This window comes from Harpia harpyja, chromosome 15 (assembly GCF_026419915.1).
Source record: "Harpia harpyja isolate bHarHar1 chromosome 15, bHarHar1 primary haplotype, whole genome shotgun sequence".
Taxonomy (NCBI): domain Eukaryota; kingdom Metazoa; phylum Chordata; class Aves; order Accipitriformes; family Accipitridae; genus Harpia; species Harpia harpyja.
In genome coordinates, this window is record NC_068954.1 from 24195745 (window position 1) to 24208902 (window position 13158).

The following is a 13158-nucleotide window of genomic DNA, read 5'->3' on the forward strand; positions in this document are numbered from 1 at the left end:
AACATTACTGCACTCCATTAGAAAATGAAATGCACACAAGAGAAACATTTATTATCAGAGAATACAGAAGGAACGTGATAGCATCAAAGTGTTTGTGACTGATCTAAAGCTGAAGAGCAACAAGGGAATGAGAAGAGGGAAGGAGAGAGGAAAGGAAACAGCTTGAGTGTCTGATAAGAGATTGAATCACATCAAAGATGAGAGGAGGGACTGAAACTCAAGAGAAACTAAAAATTGACAGTGAAAGATACTCAAAGCTGACAATCTGCTAGATCTTATTAGACAAGGAAATCATCAAGTCCAGGCTGAAGTTTTGTTATTTATAATAAATGCTTGAAGAATATTAAAGATTATAAGGTTTTTGCAGCTTTTAACAATCTTTTTTAACAAAGATATTGGGCAGCATAACCAAAGGAAGAAAACTTTCAATATTAATTTATTTACTCGCCTTCATTTTTTATTTCCAAAAATGAAACAACTTTTTTCTATTTAAACATTTTTCTATGGTTGTTCAGAGAAATAAGTGAGGTTATTTACTTTTTCTTATTTTAGAGAAAAACTTATTTTCCTTAGAGCAAAAATGGAAGATCAGAAACAATATTCTTAAGAAAACAAGCACTGAAGAAGTAGTCCTATATTAATCTTTTTTTTTTTTTTAATTAAGACAATATCATCCTACATAAGGGAAGAGCTAGCATTTCTTAATCTCATTAAAAATCACTGAGAACTCATATGAAATTGGGGAAGATTTGCAAATCTATTCTTACAACAAACATTTACTGGACTTTTCAAGAAGTCATTTGCATCAAATTCTCATTACATTAATGGCAGTTAACTATTTAGGTAACTTGGAATAAGACACAAGGCAAAAGTGTGTGTAACTTATTACTTAAATATAGTTAAGAAGTTGATCCAAAGACTTTTGAAAATATGATATAGAAAATTCCATGCTGCTGTTCTTGCCTCAAGAAAGGAAACTCAGGTATTTTTGAAACCTCAGATTACAGTACGAAACTAGTAAGAACCTGGGAAAATATCTAATACCTATGAAATTTCATAAATGTTTACAAGAAGCCCATCAATGCTCCTCTATTAAATAGCTTGGCTGAGGCATCCATGGATGGATAGTAGTTCCCTGAGAACTTTTACAGAGGATAATTTCAGATTCTTACGAGAGGTCTGTAATCAGTTCAGATGCTCTCTTTATTTGTATTGTATTATTTTTCCATATAATATTATTATTGAATTTTGCATTTAAAAAAAACACTCAGAAAGGCAACCTGCATTGAAGATGAAGCCTATATCTACTGGGTAAAAACAACATTCTCCATTTCATGATCAGAACACTTTTATTTATTGGATATCACAGCTGAGAAGAATGAGTAAATGAATATTTTGTGAACTCCAAACGAGCTCAGATGTGAGGTAGCTACTTGTCTAACTTGATTTCACAGCATTTAGATTTTTGTGCATAGGGCCAAAAGAGGGAAGCTGGACACTTCAGTACATGACGGGCAAAACCCTAATTGTTCTGAGACTTCTGTATCTTCAGGGTGACTTATAGACTTCTGAATGACATAGATACCTGACACAGGATTTAGATATGTAAGTTCACCTGTGAACATATTTTGAGGACAGTATCAAGAAAATAATCAATCACAGAGTAAAATGGCAAAGATACAGTTACTAATTTTGTTCTTTTCAGCATCTCCAGGACCTATTCATCTTGCGTTTGCTGCCACACAGCAGACCATCTAATTGTATTCTTACCTAGGCATTAGTTCTTAAACAGTGTCAGACATATAGTCACATAGCCATATAGCAAAAGTGTCTACCCCAAACAACATTCTGGGCCCTAGACCATGAAGCAAGCCTTTAAGATGCAAAACAAGGATATAGATCAGAAATGCCCTATGCCTGGAACTTCTTAACCTTCAGTTGTGTGCATTTTCACTCACAGCTGGACCTTTAAACTCATGCAGTGTGAATGGAACTGATGTGCTTGGCTCTGAGACTGGAAGTTTGAGTCTGAGACATACAATACAATTATTTAAATGCTAAATTAGAAGCCACTTTACTGTGCCAGGCTACAGGATAAAAAAGGAACAGGGGATATAATTCGATGAGGAAAGGTAGACCACAGAACAAACTGATAAATTCCGTCTGTGAAAATAAAAGATTTCAGCACTGTTGAATACCCTGTAGCTTCTGTATTTTCTGAGAGTCATTATATTAGAGCCAGTGCATACTCTTTGCATGAATTTCTCTTTGCTATTATGACTATAAACTACAAGTGTTGTTTTCCAGTAGAATGTGGATGATAAAGTTCTTTCTCGCAAATAAACTGAAAAGGTGTAAAAGTGTATGGTGAAAGGAAGTGACTAGTATAGTTCAGTAAATAATTTGTATATAAGGATTTCTTTATAATACTCAGGAATTCATTTTACCTCATTTACATTTAGTTTCAAGATTGATTCACTCATACAGTCACAAAGCATAGCGGAAAAGTCATACAATTCATGCACAATAGCAGGAAAGGACATACCATTTGCAGGAGCAGAAGGAACAGGGATAGTGTAGATGAAAATCCAATTTGTTCAAGCAAATGTGTGGGCTTTTTTTCTCCATTTAAATTACAAATCCTTTTTTATATATAGTTATGTGTGTCAGATTTCTCTACTGCAGAAATGGTGAATGTCTTAACATAGTTGTGTGTCCTCAATAGAATATAAAGGACAAAAGAATAAGATAATTAGTAGGTTCTTCAGTTATTTCAGATAAATCTATTTCTCTTACTATAAGTGCTGTTATTCTGACTGCATCTGAGACATCATCTGCATCCTGACATCATCTGAGAACAGGCCAAACAGCTAGCTGTGACAGTTGCAAATCCCCACCAAAGCAAGTAATGCAGTCAAAGCAGTGTGGCTAATAGTAAAAGTAAGCAAAAAGCATTTGAAATTAATTTTAAATACAAAAATGTATTTAAATACAGAAAAGCCTTAGTAAAAGATACCCATTCAGAAATGTCACCAACACTAACACCATCACGTAGCTTAAACTTCCAACATACTGTGACAGTTCCTTCACAGTGTGTATGGCTAGAATGCTCACATTCTCTAGAAAATATATTCAGTGTAAGGTTCACACAGGAGGAAAGTCTGTCTTTAGTTGTTCTCCGTGAACCTACATTTAGATCTGTTAGATCTATTACAAACTGACTTAGTGCATGTTGCTGGAAGATGCAATGAAAATCATTGTGAAGAATCTCATACTGGATTAAAATTGTTTTTATATGCTAAAAAAGTCTTGACAAGTAAACTTCATATTATCAGACTTTGTGCTGAGTAGGATACTGTCTGTTGTCCTTCACAGTAAATGCCATACTGCATTGCATATAAGTGGGCAGAAAAAGAATGAAGAGATAACTTTGAGCATCACTCTGGTCTTCCTATAGATAGTCCCCACCGCTCTGGCTAGCATTTATTATAAGCAACAGAATATTGGTAGGATTCAAGGCAAAAATAAACTTGCCTGGGGAGCGACAAACCTTCTTTTCTTCCTGCATGACAAGAAGTGTTCTCCGAGGCTGTAGATTAATGCAATTTTCTTCAGCTTAGATTTATCAGCAGAGTACATCTGAAATATCTCACATGGTAAGCAGATTTGTCTTAATTTTCTTGTTTTCAAATTCTGTTTCAATGAGCCTAAACGTATGGAAAGAATGTAATTGTATCTTCACTGTAAGTTGAAGTAGCAATCTAATATGCATAATAACAATCACATCCTTTTGTTAATACCTCACAATTTTAAAGACAAGGAAAGCCAATAAGAAAGAAAGATTCATTCTATTGATCAGTTGTATGTTAAAACAAATTTAATTTGGATTTGATTGTAGAATCATTAAAAATTTATCATGTATCTCATAGTGATCAGTATTTTTTATAGTTTAGGAAGGAGATTCCAGACAATGCTGTTTGAGAAACATTTGAATTTGGTGGTAAGTATGCTTAATGTGCATTATACATACCAGGTTTTAATTAAAAAAAAAAAGTAAGTAGAACATCTAGGAGTATTTTTTTAATTAATTCAAGCAGGTAAAATAATAGACTAGCGTCTCCCAAACCATAACACCCCCCCCCCCCCCCCCCCCAAACAAAGCCTACTTGAGTCTGGTCGTCTTCAAGAATCATAGAATAATAGAATGGTTTGGGTTGGAAGGCACCTTTAAAGGTCATCTAGTCCAACCCCCCTGCAATGAGCAGGGACATCGTCAACTAGATCAGGTTGCTCAGAGCCCCGTCCAACCTGACCTTGAATATGTCCAGGGATGGGGCATCTACCACCTCTCTGGGCAGCCTGTGCCAGGGTTTCACCACCCTCATGGTAAAAAAAATTCTTCCTTATCTCTAGTCTGAATCTACCCTCTTTTAGTTTAAAACTCTGAGCCCTTGTCCTGTCTCTAGAGGGCCTATTAAAAAGTCTGTCCCCATCTTTCTTATAAGCACCCTTTAAGTATCGAAAGATCTCAAAAAGGTCTCCCTGGAGCCTTCTCTTCTCCAGGTTGAACAACCCCAACTCTCTCAGCCTTTCCTCGTAGGAGAGGTGTTCCAGCCCTCAGATCATTTTTGTGGTCCATGTCTTTCTTGTACTGAGGACTCCAGAGCTAATTCCACTTATTCAATCATAGCTGAAGAGGTCATCATGGGACATTTAACAAGGGTTTCTTCAGCACCTCCTTTTTGATTCCTCAGTGTTGTCATCTTAATCACTAATACTGTTTACTTAAAAGATGTCATTTTAAAGGATAGGTGGGAATATTGGGAGGGGAGGTGTCTTTTGACTGAATTATTCATAATTAGCAATCAAACCAAAAAGATAATCAAGAGTAGAGCAGAAACTTTAAAGAGTTATATAGCGATAAGCCCCCTTCTGTTTTTACAAAGTTGTCCTGGTTTCAGCTGGGATAGTGTTAATTTTCTTTCTAGTAGCTGGTATAGCGTTATGTTTTGCATCTAGTATGAGAAGAATGTTGATAACACACTGATGTTTACAGTTGTTTTCAAGTAGTGTTTAGACTAAGTCAAGGGGTTTTCAGCTGCTCATGCCCAGCCAGCAAGAAGGCTGGAGGGGCACAAGGAGTTGGGAGGGGACACAGCCAGGACAGCTGACCCCAACTGGCCAAAGGGATATTCCATACCGTGTGATGTCATGCCCAGTATATAAACTGGGGGGAGTTGGCCAGGGAGGGTGGATCACTGCTTGGAACTGGCTGGGCATCGGTCGGCGAGTGGTGAGCAATTGCATTGTGCATCACTTGTTTTGTATATTCCAATCCTTTTATTAGTATTATTGTCATTTTATTATTGTCATTATTGTCATTATTATTGTCTTCCTTTCTGTCCTTTTAAACTGTTCTTAGCTCAATCCACAAGTTTTACTTTTTTTTTCCCAATTGTCTCCCCCATCCCACTGGTGGGGGGGGAAGTGAGCGAGTGGCTGCGTGGTGCTTAGTTGCTCACTGGGGTTAAACCATGACAAAAGTAAAGTCATATATTTTTCTGTAAAACTGTGGAAAAAACTCACTGAATAACCAATTTCATGAAGCTAAATGACTGTTCTTTCTGATTCTGTTTTTCACAAAGCAGTGTGAGATTTTCAAGATATTTGTGATGTAAATACTCTCACCATCTTCCCATTTGAGATAATATTTTAATGCTCTGTAATTGAAAGGGATCACTCCATAGTTTATACAGATCACTTTCTTTTTGTTAATACTGATTTCACAAATGAAATGCTTGTGTTGATAGATCCAAACACAGAATAGCTATGAGGTGTAATTCAGATGTCTGTCACTTGGTGCATTCACTATACTGAAGAAGAGCTTTCTGATAAAGGGGTCTTTAGTATAGCAGAAAGAAGTATGAAAAGATTCAGTAACTGGGAGCGCGAGCGCAAGGATTTCCAACAATAAAAGAAGATTTACTTTTTAGAAATGTTACTGGAATGATCAGTTACTGAAACTGTTACAGGAACAATTAATGCAAGTATGTGTGTGTGGTCACAGATGTACCATGAGCTAAAGCCTATATACAAAGCACGTGACCAGAAAGAGGACTCAGGAGGCACGTCCTGCTAGCAATAAAAAACTGACATCTAATTCTGAGATAACTGCTATTAATTACTGTCATTTTTACAAGTGCCCTGCTGTCACAGTGGTAGAGCTGGTCTTTATATTACTCTTTCAGACTTTTTCGAAAACACAGAAAAAGGTTAATTTAAAATAGAAAAATGAAATCTGGAAAATGAATACATAAGTGAAATACTGTAGACAAATTAAAATTAATGCAGACAAAACTATTCTAAGTCCTCTGTGTAGGGAAATCAGAATATATGAGACTTAGAGGCAGCATAATAATCTAAGTGGATAATAAATATGGAAGGAAGCAAATGGGATTGCCAGAACAAGTTATCAGTTAGCAGTCTGTGTACTTTTGTGTATGAGAGGCAGATAGGTACCGAGAGAATTTGACTAGCATATTTAAAAATTTCCATCTACTGAAGTATGACAACAAGATAAGGAATTGTGTATTAGGAACATCCTTCTCTCTGTAGTTCCTATGTATTTTAACAAGATACAGGACTCTAGAAGGCTCTATGAGGGTAGGGAGTAAGATGTACGAAGGCCTTATGTCTCTTCAAATACATCCTCCCATCCCATATATTAATTGGGGATGTGCTTGGCTGGGAGCATAGCACAACAAATACAGCTGTTCTAAGTAGCTCTAAGCTGTACAACAGTCTGTAACCAGCACAAGAAAGAACACCATAAAAGAAAACAGATCCCAGTGCCTCAAATTGTTTTATGGAAGGTACTGACTCCCAAACCAATCTGTAGTCCTATAGCCAAATTGTAGTTTAAAATTACCATTTCCTGCCATACCAATGGCCTCTTCCTTCATGTGTCATTTGTACCTCTGAGGGTCATAGTGAATAAAAGCAATAAAAGTCTACAATATTGCTCATAAGGCTTTATGATCAATTAAGATGTTGCCACTGCAATTGTAAAATGGCCAGCTGTCTAAGCTGCTGTTGCAAGCTAATGTCTGAGATTGCTTTTCATTTTAGACCTAGTGAAACATCTTTTTTTTTCTGAGGTTTTTCATTCCTTGCCAGAAGATAGGCTTTAATCAAAGACACAAGAACATGTTAAAAAATATATTGTTGCTGTACAGATGTTTCTCTCTTTGCAGATTATGCAAGGCAAGAGCACTTAGTTTATCTGTAAAATCATGTATGTAAATATTTTAAGTATCTCAAGTTTAAAGTCAAACTAGAAGTGGATGTAAGCACTAATGACATATGAACTCAGTATGTAATGACTGTAACAAAGAAAAGTCAAGGCTGCATCTAAATTGTGGAGAACAATGAAGTAAAGTTAGGGTATAAATGTAAATTGTTCTGGCACTAGAAAAGTATGGAAGATTGATCTGTTGATTAAGCTGAGGAAACCATTCAAGCAGCAATTCTTCCATCACAGAGAATAGGAAGGAATAATGTATGCTTCATTGAGCAGTCTAGATCCTGGTTAAACTTCAAAGTCATTTGTCGCTTCTCAAAACCAGACAAGTGTTCACCCTGCCAAGAACACTACTTAGATGAAAAGTACTCAAGGACTTGTGAATCATCCTATTCTCACCAGTGTTGCTAACATCTCTCAGAAGTTAAGAACTTTTTTGTGGATTTTCCCTCTATAAAAGTTTGTGTTCTTCAGACAGATTATAAATATTGGATCAAGTTTAGCTCCAGCATAAATATGGAGCAGCATCAGAACATGAATGAAAAAGTTTATTTGTATGTCAAATAATGTTTTAATTTATCCAATCAATTGATAAATTAATAATTCATAATGATATACATTATAAAATAAATTATTAAATAGAAACTCATAATACACTCAGTTCTATTCAATATGATAAGCTGTGATCCTGAAAACAGCTCTTTAAATGTAAAATAATTATTTCATTTTTTCTGGAACTGATACGAGATAATAAATTCACATTAATAAACATTATTTTAAAAACATTGAGCTGGTTACTGAAAAGAACTGATCTGTATGATAATCTGAGAAGCAGAATATATTCATTTCAAACATATTCACAACAGTGTAAATCTAGACAAGCTTATTTGCATTTCTGGATATCCACTATTGTTCTGAATAATAAATGTCTTTAATAGGTGCTACACATACATACAATAGTAAGGAACTTAGCATTTGTAAATACCCAGACACAGTAGTGTATAGAAAATAACATAATATTTGGCAGGAAAGAACTTAGAAAAGTAGGTTAAAAAGAAAACCCACTTTTTTCTGATCCAATATCAAATTTCATTGCAGCTTCTGATAATTCCTACATGACATAATTGCTGTTTGCATCAATTTACAATTTTGTAATTGTATTTATATACCACTCCATTTTGCTTTGCATTACTTTGTGTCTTTTTGTTAGCATATCTAAGGTTTCTCTTTATATAAAAATAAACAATTGCAGCCTATACTACAAAAAACCCATGCTGGGTAGGTAAGCAGTGTGATAATAAAGAGTAGCAGAAGTAACATTTCAAAAGGTAAATTTCATTACACTATTACAAAAACAGGGAGCTACTATGAAAATCAGTAAAACAGAAGAAACATATTAGGAACACACTGAGGCAATACTATGCAGGTTTTATCTGGGACTCCTGGTAAACAAGCAGCAGCCCAAATTAAGAAACTAGATTATGTTTTCTCCAATCTTCTTTTCATCAATACAAAGAGATGCTAACAAGACACTATATTTGCTAACAAGAAACTGGAATTATCAGATAATCAAATCACTTAAAGAGTGAAAAAAAGAGGGGAGGAGGAAGAGGAAAGAGGGTAAGGAGAACAAGGGAGGAATGGGAAAGGGAAGAAAGATCAAAACAGTGTCTACAGAGACTTTCTTCCAGTTGTGATTTTTAAAGAGATTTAAGGTCCATGTGTTACTGCAGATGAAACACAAAATTAAATAAGCCCAGGTTCTGAGTGCACAAGGAATGAAAAAAAGACCTGGATGATTTTTTAAAGCTTCTTTCTTTGAGGATTGATATCAATTACTGACAAGGAAACTTCACAAGAGCAGGAATATCAGTTCAGATGAGGATTAAAAAAAAAAAGAATGCTCTTATGATCAACTGAACCATTGGGTTCACAAAGTTAAGCAGGAAATTTCTTAACAAGAGTTTTCCTGCAAGGTTTTGCTATTTGTTTTTACCATGCTGGAGAGAAATATGAAGAAAACAGCATTTTCTGAAACTGAGCTAATCCAGTTTCTAGTAGAGATAAAACGTACCACAGGAATCAAAAGACTAATTTCCATCAAAACTTCTGTAGCAATCCTCTTTAACTTGTTAAAGGAGAAACAGATATTTGATGGTAAGTATCTTTCCAAATCTTATGTACTTATTGTAGTATCAATAGGAGAGAAAAATGTGTATTTTTATATGATATATTCCAAAGTTAATTTTGTCTATACTTCACAGCAGAATTCAAATAGCCAGCAAGTAGAGTAAGAGGCTTGGGAGCCAAGTACTGGGGAGGCCATAAGTCTGGGCTGGATAACGGAGACACCAACAGGTCTGGGAGTTGGCTACTGGAGGAACCAGGGGGTCCAAGACAGTTCCTGAAGAGACCGTGGGGTCTGGGAGTCAGCTACTGATGAGGTCATAGGTGTGGACCAGCTACCAGAGAGACCGATTTGCATGTGTGTGTTTGGAGGTGACTGGAGACCTAAGGGGGATCTACTGGGTAGACTGTCTAAGGCCAGTTACTGAAGGGGATCCATGGATTGTATGTAGGTCTGAGCACCAGCAAGAAGAATGGGGCTGTGACCTTGGTGGCTGGTATGCCCGGGTGCCAGCAACTGGGGAGACTGAGTGTCTGAGCCCAGCTGCTGGAGGGATCCACATTGTACATCTTTTCGATGAATGGGCTTTCATCCTGATCAGCCACACAAGAACAGGATGAGGCTGTTGGTTGTTTTCATGTGTGAGTGATGCATCTTCTGCCAGTGTTCATCTGTATGGCTGACCACATGTAGATGTATATATGGATTGTGTTCATGCTCAGCCTCACTACTGGCTGTCCCTGAAACATAGTGCTGTGTTAGCCTCATGGCTATTCAGCTATCAGATTCAGCAACTCCCAATGTAGTCTTTTCTTTCAAATGAATAAACTAGACCTCTTTCCCAAGGCCCTGTAGTCACTGCCTATAGCATAACCTCAGCCAGAGGTTTGCAAACTACAATAAATTCTTGCCTGTTGTATGTTGTTATATTTAGTTGTTAATATATAGATCTAAGTTTTGGAATGAGAGATATATTTTTGTTGTTAGTGCCTTTTTACCTTTAAGAACTCAAACCAGTACAGATAAAGAATCTTATCCAATGTCTACTTATTAATCAGCTAATACTGATTTTATACTCCTATACCTTAATAACCTTAATATATTAGAACAGTATTTCCATGTGGCAAGATTATATGGGAAGTTGTCATTTATTAAGCTCATAAATATATTCCCTGAAAAAATGTTTGGGGTTTGTCCTGGTGGTTAGGAGTCTATGTGCAACATTGCTCTGCAAAAGCAGTCATTACCTGACAAACCTCAGCTGTTGTCCAGCTGCACAACAAAACTATTCACACCTCATCTCAATTTACTTTTCTTTTGAGTGTCTGATACGATGGACAGTTTTTATCATTGTTTTGAATGCATTCGAATTTTCTGCATATCTGAACCTTGACTGTAGAACAGGCAGAGTAAAACATGCTTAGTCTATGCATATTCTGGTCTTTTTAAAATAGTAAAATTAATCAATATGCCAATAAGCATTACATAATACAGATGGTAATTTTAAAATATTTTGTTAGCTATACAAAGTAGCATTTAAATATAACAGGTAATAGCATAAATACTATGGGGTACAAATAGTCACTGATATTTAGTGCTCTGATAAACAGATGCAAGGTTATGCATAGGTTATGATAAAGATCAAGGAATAGATTCAGATATTTATTTTTTTTTATATAGATCACTCAGATTTTAATCACAGTGATCAATTATTTGACCATGTAAGCCTAAGGAGAACATGCTTAATTAAACCAAAGGACAGCTGGTGACATGGGTAGTTAGATAAAAAGCACCAGAAATTTGTCACACAAGCCAAACAAATACAATTTTTTTTTGAAACAGGTTGGCCTTCAGAGTTTTGATCCAAAGAAAAATCTCAGAAATTGTCTTTTGCCTTTAAAATGACAAAACCAACATTATTTCATCTTGGAAGAACGTAGTAACATTTCACAGATTCACTCTATTCATCTGTGGTGTTATTTAAATATCGCCATCAGCAGCACCCTTTGTCCTGTAAGTATTTCTCTATTCTCCATATTTAACTGCATGCAAAAAATACTCAGCAGTCCAACCTCTGGCACAGCAAACAAAAAAGGATCAGGCAGTATTATCAGTGTATACATAATAAGGCTTTGAATGAACATCCTCAGTGCTAACAATCACAGTCATATTTTATATAATATCATTATTGTACTATTACATAATTATTAGCAAAAAAAATTATTAGGACAGGTTTTCTCTTAATTAATGTAGCAAAAAATACATTTGCTTTCCATCAAGATGTATTTCATGCAGTCTTTCTGTCTGATAAGTGTTGGGGGAAAAAACTTTTGTTACCCTCTGGCAGTGCTTCATTCATATGCAGGGAGAAGCACAGGCTGCTTTTGGAAGTAATTATCTTCCGAATCCCAATGGGATGGGCTCAGCAACAGTATAGCTTGGGCTTCACTTAACTGGCTCCACTTAAATAAAATGCAACCTGCTTCTTAAGAAAGTCTGGAGTACAGCCTAAGTCTATGGCTACATCACTTGCCTGCATTTCAATGTTGTGAATGTTGGGCAAGTCTGTACTAAGAAACAGCTATGGACTTAAAAGTGTTGTAAGAGTCTAGGGCTTATAATCTTTAAAGAAATTAGGGTATATCATTGATTACTGGATTTTTTTTTTATCAAGATCCTCAAGACTATGTCTCTGCTGTTCTGAAAGAGCAATACCTGAGAGCATGGTAATCACTGCATGCCCTGTGTCCTGTCCGCCTCCCATCCACAAGGCTGCTGTGCTGGTGATGTGGGACTAGACAGGGGCTGCCTGTAGGAGTATGTAAAGCAAACATTACAGCAAATGCATTTGTCTCAGGTTTTTAAATCTGTGTCAAATTAAGACATAATTTTAAATCGTGTCAGAATAAAATTAAGCTTTATACATAGTGGGTTCTGCCATAAACATTTTAACCTGACATATGGCCTGATTTTTATTGGTTTCAGGAATGGCTGAAGAGAGGTTATCTGAAAAATAATTAGAATAGAAAAGTAAAGTATCAATGTCTAATTTTATCTAATTTATTAAGTTATTACAAGCGTGCAATAATTTCACATTATTAAGTACAGTATTTTCTGAGGAGATTAATACTACAAGTCCTAAGGGTCCTTTTCATGTATTCCCTCTATTTTTCTTATAAGCTAGCCAAACTGCTTGTCAATGCTTAAAGCAGTTTCTGCTATATTTCTCCAGTCAGGTATACAGCACAAAGACACAGTATTGTAATGGCTGACCTCAAAAGTCCTTCTTATAAAACATCATTGGGCCTTTGCTGCTTTGTTGCATACATTCTGACAAACTCTAATCAATCTATTTTAATATCAAAGGAAACTTCCTTCCAGGTATGCTCATTTAAGTGTGAACGTCAGAAGTTTTGACCTTTTCTTACCTCACACTGGTGCTGCTTCTTTGTGACTTTGTCCTTGTTGGCTTTGCTTTCTTTAGGAACGGTCAGTGTTTCCAGCATGCTTCTACCTCTCCCTAAAACCCTGAATGTTCTTTTCCAGAGAGTTATACTCTAACTGTCTAGCCTTATTTGCTCTTCCTTTAAATTCATTCTGAGTCAAGTTCTCTTTTTGTACAAGGCTGTCAGGTTAGTGAAAAAAAAAAAAAAAAGTTTTTCTGTTCTTTTCAAAAACCTGACTTGAATGATGCTTTCTTTAATTTGGCAGGCAGTGCCAAAATAAAGAT